We start from the raw sequence: 12,062 nt of genomic DNA on the forward strand, positions 1-12,062 counted from the left end.
TTATGTATAGAAACTAGATAAACTCTCCTTGTGACTCCATGCTCCGTGGATATTGTGATGAACAGTCTAGCACACTGTAGTTTCTTAATTAATCTGATTATATATAGATCATGTTCAAATGAGATTCTAACTGGATGCAAAACCTTTACACTATTATTCTAAATGTATTTTATACATTGTTTAGGGGAAAAAATGACCCCGTAGGAAAAGAGTAAACCACATTCCCTACTAGAAACTTCCTCTTATAATTAGCTCTTAGCACATTGCATCTAAAATGGGATCACTCAGTGCTAATTTGAGTCATATCTAAGGAGGGAAAAATGTTAATATTTACAAGTGTATCTGTGCAAGGCCAAGAGGCATGTCAAAAAAAAAAAATAATAATAAAATAACCTCACTGCCATCAAGTCATTTTCTACTCCTAGTGACCCCTATTGGGTTTCTGAGGTAGTAAATCTTTATGGAAGTAAATTGCTCCATCTTCCTTCCAGGGAGCAGCTGGTGGATTTGAACCACTAACGTTCTGGTAAGCAGTCAAATGCCTTAGGCACTATTCCACATAAAGTCCTGCTCTCTTAGCACTGTGGGCCAAAATATCCTAAAACTCTTGAAGGAATCATGACTTCTTATCACTAGGGTGAGTGTTAGGAGACATGGAATTGTGAATTGTAGATTCAGCATTTCTGACTCTGTCATATCTAAGTGGAATTAAGTTTGAGTTTCTATAGTTGGTCATAGGAGCTCTGGTAGCATAGTGCCTATGGCACTTGACTGCTAACCAGAAGACTGGCGGTTCAAACCCACCAGCCACTCCTCAGAAGGAAAATGGGGCAATCTACTTCCATAGTGATACTGCCTCGGAAACCCAAGGAGGGGTTGCTATGAGTCGGAGCCGACTCGAAGGCACATAGCAACAACAAAAACAACATAGTTGGTCATTTTTCACCCAAGTAAGTCTCCATAGGATGGGATTTTTTTTTTTTTTTTTCATTGAGATCTGGAAGGCTTAGTTGGGCTAATGAGAAGTTGCATGAAAATAGACCCTAAGTTTGTTATTAAAATAGTTGGGCAGTATGACAGTGTTATAGAGAACAGCTAATCTAATGACAAAGACCAGGTATTAAACAAGAGAGATCTGTTATTTCCAAAAAGGAATGTAGGACATGCTTGCATGTATTCTAAATGAAAATGATCAAATTTGCACAGGATGCTCCAGCCATCTTTTCTCATCCTTTGATGCAACAGCCTCCACACAACTTAGAAAAAATAGGAGTCTTCTGAAAATTTTATGCAGAGACTCATATATTACAAAGTAGATCAAAAACTCTATGAATATATTAAAGAAAAAGCAAATAAATCATGGTCTCATATAGAAAGACTGGAAAATGTGCATTGGGACTAGTCAATTAAGGGGGATGTACACAACATTGTATATTACAGACCTATACTTATACGTAGGAGCTCTGGTAGCATAGTGGCTAAAGCACTTGACTGCTAACCAGAAGGCTGGTGGTTCAAACCCACCAGCCACTCCTCGGAAGGAAGGTTGGGCAATCCTACTTGCGTAGTGATACTGCCTCGGAAACCCAAGGAGGGGTCGCTACGAGTCGGGGCCGACTCGACGGCACACAACAACAACAACAACATACTTATATGTTACATCAGATTTATTTATGATTCTATTTTTAGAAATAGAATGATTTAAACTTTGCAACCAAGAATTCTATTCAGCAACCTGTGGGTGAAAAAAGTGATGGAAGTTTGAATGCGTTGATAAGCTTTTTGGCGTATATAAAGTTTGGTCTGTGAAACAATGTAGAGGCCATCTTTAATTCAATTTCACAATGTTACCTTTTCAATTTCTTCAGAAGAAATTTTGCAGCTTCATATCATAATGTACTGAGATGTACTAAATTTTTTTTTTAAAACTCTGATAAAGACAAGTAAGTAGTAACACATACCAACTAATTTCAAAGATGACAAGGAACAAACCCTGTTATAGGTCTCTGTTCTACCATCTGTAATAATTTTCCTTTATCTTATTTCATTATGGCTTAAATATTGTACAATTGTTAAGGTATACAACCATACTAACTATTATGCATTATTCATTAAGTGTATTGAAGAAAATGAGGATTCAAGAACGGAAGACACAAAGGTGAGTGAACAGACTAAATGAAAGAGTAGACTACAAAGAAGAAGTTCACCTATGTTAAGTTGATCTTGGAGCTAGTTACATACAGCTATCCTGCATAAAAGTGATAGAATATGGAAAAAGGCAGTATATTCCCCATGTTCCTTTCAATAACCTTGGTTGATTTCATAGCTACAGTCCTGAGAGTCCAGCTCATGGATTTGACATATAATTATATTACATTTAACTCCTTTGAGGTACTGTTTTTTTAATTATCTCCCTCATTGATCTCTCTGCCATTCAGTTTTTAAAAATCTGCATTTGCAAAGAAAGAAATGAACAAGAACAGCTTTGGGACTCTACCTATTTGATGAAATTCTATATGAATTTGAATTTCAAATATTTTCTTTCTTCCTCAGATGAGTTTTGAAAAATATTATTCTTCATTATCTTTGAAAATATGTAAAAATGCAATAACCCAATAGTATGGTTAGTGATGACTTTCAGAATAAATTTAATTCAGAAACTCAAAGGAAAGTCATTTTTATATGATTTGTTTTTCCCTTTTTTCTAGATTGCTTAAAAACAGATTATTTTCTTTCTGTTTCTATAGTTATTATATGAACCAGTGATTCCACTTCTAGTACACAACAAAGAAAAGTGAAAATACATGTTCATACAAATACTTGTTCATAAATGTTCATAAAAGTGCCATTTATAGTATTCAAAAAGCAGAGACAACCCAAATGCCTATTAAACAATGAATCATTTAAAAAAAATGTCAGATATCTGCACAATGGAATATTATTCATTCATGTAAATATAATTATTGATACACGGTACCAACATGGATGATTCTTAAAAATTTTATGTAAAGTAAAAGAAGCTAAATACACAAAGTCACATATTGTATGATTTCATTTATATGAAAGGTCCAGAATAGGCAATCCATAGAGAAAGAAAATAGATCAGTAGTTGCCAGCACAGAGTTACAATTAGGAGTGACATCTGAAAGATGTGAGGTTTCAGTTTTGGAGTGATATAAATTTCTAGGAATAGAATGTGATGATTATTGCACAAAACTATAAGTATACCCCAAATCCTTAAATTGTACACCTGAGAATTATGTGAAGCATGTGATATCATCAAAACCTTATCTTGATTAAATACTTATATAAAAAAGAAAGAAGTCACATACCCATTAGTAGTCTCTTCTTATTGCTTTAAATTCTCTTTGCCTTTGACTTTCAACACTTTGATTGCGAAATGTCTTAGTGTGGATCATTTTGGGATTATTCTATTTGGAGTCTGTTAAGCTTCTTAATATGTACTTTTTTTTTTTCTATTAAAGATGGGAAATTTTTAGTCATTATTTCTTCACATATTCTTGCTGTCCCTTTTTATCTCTCCTGCCTTCTGGGGATTCTTATTATGCATAGTTTGGTACACTTGAAGGGGTCCAATAGGACTCTGATGGTCTTTTATTTGTCTTCCTTTTATCTTTCCTTCTTGTTCATTAGACTAGATAATTTCAGTTAACCTATATTCAAGTTCAGTAATTTCTTCTTTTTCTTTCTCAAATTTACAATTGAACTCCTTAATGAATTTCTCATTTTTATTATTGTACTTTTTACTCTAGAATTTCTATTAGGTTGGTTTTATTTTAATCTTTGTATCTTTATTTGATTTTCTATGTGGTCAAACACTGTTCTTATGATTTCCTTTGGGGAAAAAACATATTTTAAATAGCTCATTTTAATTCTAAATGATTTTTTTCATAACATTTTAAGAGGGTCTCATTCTGTAATTTTTGTTACTGTATTCAGCACTTTATTATTCATGCAATCTTTTTTTTTTTTTTTTAATTGGGATTTGGGTATAAGTTTACAGAGCAAATTCGTTTTCCATACAGAAGTTCACAAATAGTTTGTCTCATGACATTGATTGCAATTTCCCACACTGCAACAGCTCTCTTCACACTTCCTCCTCATAGTCACCTCTTCCCTATGTCCTTTCCTCTCATGCACTCTTGCCCCCTGAGCCATGTTCCTGTGCATGCACAGCCCTTCTATTCTCCCATGATTGATCTCTTCAAGGAGTGTGTCTACCTAATGTAAATGTCCAGCTCATACGCCTGTCTTTTGTTTGACTGGAGGCAACAAGAGTGGGTTCAATTCCAGACCTACAGGACAGCTAGGGGCCATAATCTCAGGGGTTTCACAAGGCTCTATCAGACCAACAAACCTGGTTTTTTTTTTTTTTTTTTTAGGTTTTTATTACATTGTTCTCCCACTTTATCCAGGATCTCCTACATAGATCTTCCTCCCAGTGGTCGACAGTGGTAGAAGGGCACCATCTAGTTCTTCAAAACTTATAGTTGTATAGGTTGAGGACTGCATAGTGTACCCTTGGACTAATTGTTTCTGTGCATCTTTGGTTTTCTTCACTTCTCTTCGCTCTGGAAAAGGAGAGACTCAGTGTTGCATCTATATGGCCACTTACAAGTTTTTAATATCCCAGTTGCTACTTGCCAAAGTAGGATGTGGAACAATGTTTTTATGTAGTACATTATACCAATGGAGCTTGATATTCCCTGCAACCCATGGTTAAGAGCACACAGGTCCAACTACTTGCACCCTCTGGTGGTAGCTGGATGTGAACAAGAAGTGACTACAACCTTGTCCCTTGTCAGCTCTACTGTATACCTTGGAATTCTTAGAGAACATACAAATACACTTAGAGAAACATTGTCTGCCAACCCTATACATTGTCAAGGGCACACTCCCCCTTACATAGATAAACCTAAACATTCAGGCTCTCCACCTATCTATCCACCTGTATATCAATGTTTGCCATCACTGACAATGCACTACTGTATGTACAAAAGGCTTTGTCTTTGTTACCTGTACCTCCCATGCACCTATGTTTTCCTCTTCCTCAATGCCACCATGTTGATCATTTAGATTTTGTATATTGCCCTTCCCTTCACCCAAATCAATACTTGTCTCTGTCTATCTAGCAATTTTCCCTCACCTCATCTCCCACCCCTGGTAACCAACAAAGAAAATTTCCCTCCATATATAAACCTTTCCTTGATTTTTCACAATACTTGTCTTTCTTTGATTACTTATTTCACTCAGCATAATGTCTTCCAAGTTCATTCATGTTATGTGGTGTTTTGCAGATTCTGCATATTCTTTAGGGTTACATAGTATTCCATTGTGTGTATGTACCATAGTTTGGTTATCCATTCTTCTGTTTCCATCTTTTTGCTAGTGTAAATAGTGCTGCAATGAACACGGGTATGCAAGTGTCTGTATTTTTCTTGGCTCTCATTTCTTTAGGACATTTACCTAGCAAAGGAATTGTTGGGTCAAATGATATTTCTAATTTAAACTTTCTAAGGAATCACCGTACTGTTTTCCACAGTGGTTGTATTGTTACAGTCCCACCAGCAGTGTATGAGTGTCCCAATGTCTCCAGCATTTGTTATTTTCTGTCTTGTTAAACTTTGCTACTAGTGGTGGAATAAGATGTTATCTCATTGCTCTTTGGTTTGCATCTTTCTAATGGCTAATGATCTTGAACATTTCTTCATGTGTTTCTTAGCCACTTGAATATCCTCTTTGGTTAACTGCCATGACTTCTGCCCACTTTTTAATTTGATTATTTGACTTTGTTTTTCAGGTGTTGGAGTTTTCTATCAATTTTAGAGATAAGTCCCTTGTCAGATATGTCATTGCCAAATATTTTTTTCCAGTCTGAAGGTTCTCTTTTGACTCTTTTGGAGAAGTCTTTGGAAGCATATAAAAATTTGATGTTTAGAAAGTCACATTCATCTCGTTGATCATCTGCTGTTAGTGCATTTTGGGTTATCCTTGATAGTCTATTTATGCCACATATTAGGGCCCCTAAATGTGCCCCTATTTTGTCCTTACAGAACTTTATAATTTTGTGTCTCACATTTAAATCTTTGATCCACCTGGAGTTAGTTGTTGTGTATGGTGTGAGGTACAGATCTTCTTTCATTTTGTCTGCAAATGATTATCTAGTTTGCAAGCACCATTTGTTAAAGAGACAGTCTCTTTCCCATTTAATGGATTTTAGCCTTTTGTCAAAGATAGCTGACCATAGGTCCATGGATCTATTGCTGGATGCTCAATTCTATTCCATTTGTCTATGTGTCTGTTGTTGTACCACTACCAGGCAGTTTTGACTACCGTATAGCAGCTTTTGAGATCCAGGAGAGTGAGACCTCCTACTTCATTCTTCTTCAACACTATTTTGCTTATCCGAGGTGTCTTTCCTTTCCATTTAAGGTTAGTGATTGTTTTTTCCATATCATTAAAGAATGTTGATGGGATCTAGATTGGGATTGCATTGAATGTATAGATTGCTTTGGGTAGAATTGACATTTTCGTAATGTTCAATCTTCCTATCCACGAGCATGGGATGTTCTTCCATTTATGTAGATCTCTTAAGGTTTTTTGAAGTAGTCTTTTGTAGTTTTCTTTGTGCTGGTCTTTTGTGTCTCTGGTTAGATGTATTCACAAGTACTTTAATTTTTTTGTAGCTATTGTTAATGGTATTAATTTCATTATTTCTTTTTCAGCAATCTCTTTGCTGGTGTAGAGGAATCCAACTGATTTTTAGATATTGATCTTGTATTTTATCACTATGCCTAATCTCTCAATTAGCACTAGTAGTTTTATGACTGAGTCTCTGGGGTTTTCTAGGTATAACATCATATCATCAGCAAACAGGTATAGTTTAATTTCTTCCTTACCAATTTGGATGTCTCTGATTTCCCTTTCTTGTCTCATTGCCCTGGCTAGGATTTCCAATACAATGTTGAATAGAATTGGTGATAGAGGGCATCCTTATATGATTCCTGTTCACAAGGGGAATGGTGTCAGGCTTTCTCCATTGAGAATAATGTTGGCTTTTGGTTTTGCATAGATGTTCTTTATTATGTTGAGGAATGTCCCTTCTATTCTTATTTTGCTGAGAGTTTTGATCAGGAATGGGTGTTGGATTTTATCAAATGCCTTTTCTGCATTGATTGATAGGATCCTGTGGTTCTTTTCCTTTGTTTTATTTATGTGGTGATGGATATTGTTTGTTTTTCTAATGTTGAACCATCCTTGCATGCCTGATATGAACCTCATTTTGTCTTAATGAATTATTTTCTTTATATGTTGTTGGAGTCTATCGGCTAGAATTTTGTTGAAGATTTTTGCGTGTATAGTGCCTAAGGCACTTGACTGCTAACCAGGTTTGTGGTTCAAACCCACCAGCCACTCCTTGGAAGGAATATGGGGCAATCTACTTCCATAGTGTTACTGCCTCGGAAACCCAAAGAGGGATCGCTATGAGTCGGGTCTGACTCAACAGCACATAACAACAACAACAACAACATAGTCATGAAGGATGTTGGTCTGTAGTTTTCCTTTTGAGTAATGTCTTTTCCTGGTTTTGATATGAAGGGTTATGCTTACTTCATAAAATGAGTTAGGGAGGATTTTATCCTTTTCTATGTTTTGGAATAGTTTGAGTAAGATTGATGTCATTTCTTCTCTGAATGTTTGGTAGAATTTTCCAGTGAAACCATCTGAGCCCAAACTTATTTTTTCTTGGTAATTTTTTTATGACCTTCAAATTTCTTTTTATTATGGGACTGTTCAACTTTTCCACCTCAATCTGTATTAGTTTAGGGAGGTAGTGTGTTTCTAGATATCTGTCCATTTCTTCTAGATTTTTAAATTTGTTAAAGTACAATTCATCATTGTGTCTTGATACTATCTTTTGTATTTCAGTTGTGATGTCACCCATTTCATTTCTTATTCATGTTATTTGTATTCTTTCCCTCTTTTCCTTTGTTAAATTTGCCAGTGGTTTGTCAGTTTTATTAATCTTTTCAAAAAACAAATTTCTAGTCTTGTTGATATTTTGTATTATCTTTCTATTTTCTCTTTATTTCTGCTTGAACCTGTATTATTTCTCCTTTTCTGGTGACTGTATGCTTTTTTCCTGCTCTTTTTCTATTGGAGATGTTGGTTTAAGGTATTGATTTTGCCTCTTCTTTCTTTTTTTATGTGTGCATTTCTTGTTGTAAATTGGCCTCTGATCACTGCTTTTGCTGTGTCCCAAAGACTTTAGTATGTTGTGGTTAATTCTTGTTTCACTCAAGGAAATTTTAATTTAATTTCTTTTTTCTTCTAGTACCCAGTTGTTCTTAAGGATAGTGCTCAGTTTCCAAGTGTTTGCTCTTTTCCCACTGATCTTCTTATTTTTGATGTCTAATTTGATAGCATTATGATCTGAGAAGATGCTTTGCAGTATTTCAATGTTTTGCAATTTATTAAGGCTTGGATTATGACCTAACACATGGTCTATCATGGTGAATGTTCCATGTGCACTGGAAAGGAATGCATATAGTGTTGTTGTTTGGTGAAGTGCTCTATAGATGTCTACAATATCAAGTTGGTGGATTGTATTGTTTAGTTCTTCTGTGTTGTTCTAGTTACCTAGTGCTCTCTGACAAGAATATACCACAAATGGGATGCCCTTAACAAACAGGAGTTTATTCTTACAATTTGGAGGCTTTAAGTCCAAGTTCAGTGTGCCAAGCTCTAGGGGCTGGGTGAAAGCTCCTCAACCTCAGGATCCAGCTCTGCCTCCTGCCCCCAGCCCAGTGGAGCTAGAGGTGTTTCTTCACTCAGACAGCTGCTCGCTGCTGAGGTTGGAAGCCCCAAGGTTGACAAGTCAAAAGGCACAGCCCTGATGTTACCAAACTACATGGCAGGTCATTTACTTAAGTCCATTGTAAGTCCCAAGGTCAGCAGAGAATCAGGCTTCTGAGAACCAAAACAGCTACATGCAGGGTCCAAGCATGCCATAGGCTAGAGAGCATACCCCAAGGCTTCTCCTTATATACAGGAAGCAGACCAAATACCCAAAGGCAGCTACCCAACTGCTTGTGGTAGATACCACCATGGAGTTGATTGCCGGTCTCCTCATGGGGATTAACTACCACCAGCTGCCCAAACACTCAACCAGGCCCAGCCAAATTGACATACAAACTGAACTACCATGTGAGTCTTTGTTGAGTTTCTTTCCAGATATTCTTTCATTGGGAGCTCTGGTAGCATACAGCCTAAGGTATTTGACTGCTAACTAGAAGTCTGGTGGTTCAAACCCACCAGCCACTCCTTGGAAAGTAGGTTGGGCAATCTACTTACACAATGATACTGCCTCAGAAATCCAAGGAGGAGTTGCTATGAGTCAGATCTGACTCAATGGCAGTGGGGTTATCTTTCATTAAAAGTGGTATATTAAAGTCTCCTACTCTGACTGTGGAGTCATCTATTTAGCTTTTCATTTCTGCTAAAGACTGATTTATATATTCTGAGGCTCTTTCATTGGGTCTACTGATATTTATTATGGTTTTGTCTTCTTGATCAATTGATCCTTTAATCATTATATAATGTCCTTCCTGTCTCTTATGGTGGTTTGGTTTTAAAGTCAATTTTATCAGAAATTAATAGTGCCACTCCTGCTCCTTTTGAGTTGCCATTTGCTTGATATATCTTCTTCCAATCTTTGATTTTTTAAATTTATTTTTCTTTATTATTTATTTATTTATTTTTATTTTAAGAGCTTGTTTTACATTCAACATAACATGTACATTTAGTTTCATTCTCTATTCATCATGCCCAATCCTAACCCAGTCTCCTCCCCTCCCTACCCTGCAACACTTTTCCTGTGCCCCTCATAATTGTGCACTTCTATTTGTCCTGCATTTCCTCAGTTTGAATGTTGGTCCTCTGGTGTTCCATGCTCTATTGCTCTAAGGGATGTATTACCATAGAGTATGTGGGTGTGGCATCTTGGGTTGAGTGGTCTGTATGTATACCTTGTTATCTATTGGGCTGAAAGCCCATCCCTGGGGGTGAATTTTATTTCAGGTGCCAAATGTATTTCAAGGCCATAGTATTGGGATTTCACCAGATTTTATCTGAATAGTAATTCTGGTCATTATTGAGTTTTTGGATTTTCTTCCACATTTTCCCTCCCACTCTATCCAGGATCTCCAGATTTGATCCTTTCCTGAGTGGTTGGCATTGGTAGCTGGACACCATGCAGCTCTTCTAGTCTCTAAGTCCATTGTGTTCTAGGGTTGATTGCTTCTAAATGCCGTTGTGTTTTTTGTTTTGTTTTGTTTTGTATTTTGCATTCTTCTTCATTTCCGATGTTAGGAGACCATTAGCTGCATCTTAGATGGCTGCTTGAAAGCTTTTAAGACCCCAGTTGCTACTCACCAATTTAAGATGTGGACCAACGCTTTTCTGTATTTTGTTGTGCCAATTGAATCTATTGTCCCCCAGTACTATGGTCCTGAGGTAGTAGTTCTATTGGATCTCTCTCCCATAGTGTTGGGATGTCTGTGAGATATTACTCTGTCTGTCTTCTACTGTTTCTGTAAGGACTGAAAGTATTTTGTGTCACTGGTGTCTGTGCAAGATTACCCTCAGCCGTATCTATCCTTGGTTTAGAGTATACTTCTATTCACTGACTCCTTCTGATCATCTCAGGTTTTTATGGGTATATCTGTATAGCCTAGTGTTTGGTGTTAATGGCAATGTGGTATTGTGGGCACATTGGTTGGTATTAGCATCTGTTGTCTATCTCTTATGTGCACAGTTCAGTGTCCTCTCATTTCCTAATGTTATTATGGTGGTCATATATCCTTCCTGTATATCCCTCCCCCTACCCACATCAGCATGTAGGCCCCAACCTTTGATTTTTAGTCTGTTTGTGTCTTTGTCCCTAAGGTGTGTCTCTTGTAGACAGCATATTGATGGGCTATGTTTTCTTATCCAGTCAGTAACACTCCATCTTTTGAGTATTGCATTTAATCCTTTGACTTTTAGTATAATGATTGACAAGTATGAATTTGTTGTTGTATTTTGTTATGTGTATTTTCATGGGGTTCCTGGTTTCTCTGATCCACATAATTTTCTATGCTGAGTTTATTTTATTAATTGTATTATCATTTCCTTTGTTGCTGTTGTTTTAATATTTACTGAATGTTTGTGCTTGTCCTGTTTTTTATTATGATGTGACAGTTTATCATTTTTCTTTGAGGTTGCCCTGTGTTTATAATTTTCTCCCTGAGTTTAGAACAGTTCATTCTATCTTGCATCTCTCTTGACTTCCTCACTGTTTAGAAGTTCTGTAACTAAACTATTTTTTCCCTCTTTTTGGTTTGTAGTTGTTCTCATTTGCCAATTGATGTCTCTGGTTCCCTGTTTACAATCTTATAAGCAAATTTCATTTTGGATACTTCCATAGCTGTGTTGGTTTCTGGGTTATGTTATTGTTTGTATTAAAGGAAAGTTGTTGTTTGCTGCTATTGGTTCTCTGTTCAAAGCACTCTCTTTAGTATCTCTTGTAAGAGTGGACTGGTTTTAACTAATTTGCTCAATATCTTCTTATCTAGAATATCTCCTAATTTCATCATCATATTTGAGCGACAATTTTTCTGCATATATAATTCTTGGTTGCAAATTTTTCTCTTTCTGGCTTTTATATATACCAACCCATCACTTTCTTGCCTGAATGGTTTCTGCTGAGAAGTCAGAGCTTATTCTTGTTTATTGCCCTTTGAAGGTTTTGTTTGTTTGTTTTTGTTTTTTGCTTCTCTCATGCTGGTTCAGGTATCTTTCTTTGTCTTTGGTTTTGGTGGATTTGATGATATGTCTTCATGATTTTCTTTTGCTGTCTATCCTGTTTGACATTTGTTGGACTTTCTCAATGGATATACTTTCATCTGTCATCATATTAGGATAGTTTTTGTTGTTGTTGTTGTTATGTGCTGTTGAGTTGGACCCAACTCATAGCAACTCCTCTTTGGGTTTCTGAGACA

This window comes from Orycteropus afer, unplaced genomic scaffold (assembly GCF_000298275.1).
Source record: "Orycteropus afer afer isolate SDZICR_OR568_19922 unplaced genomic scaffold, OryAfe1.0 scaffold00004, whole genome shotgun sequence".
NCBI lineage: Eukaryota > Metazoa > Chordata > Mammalia > Tubulidentata > Orycteropodidae > Orycteropus > Orycteropus afer.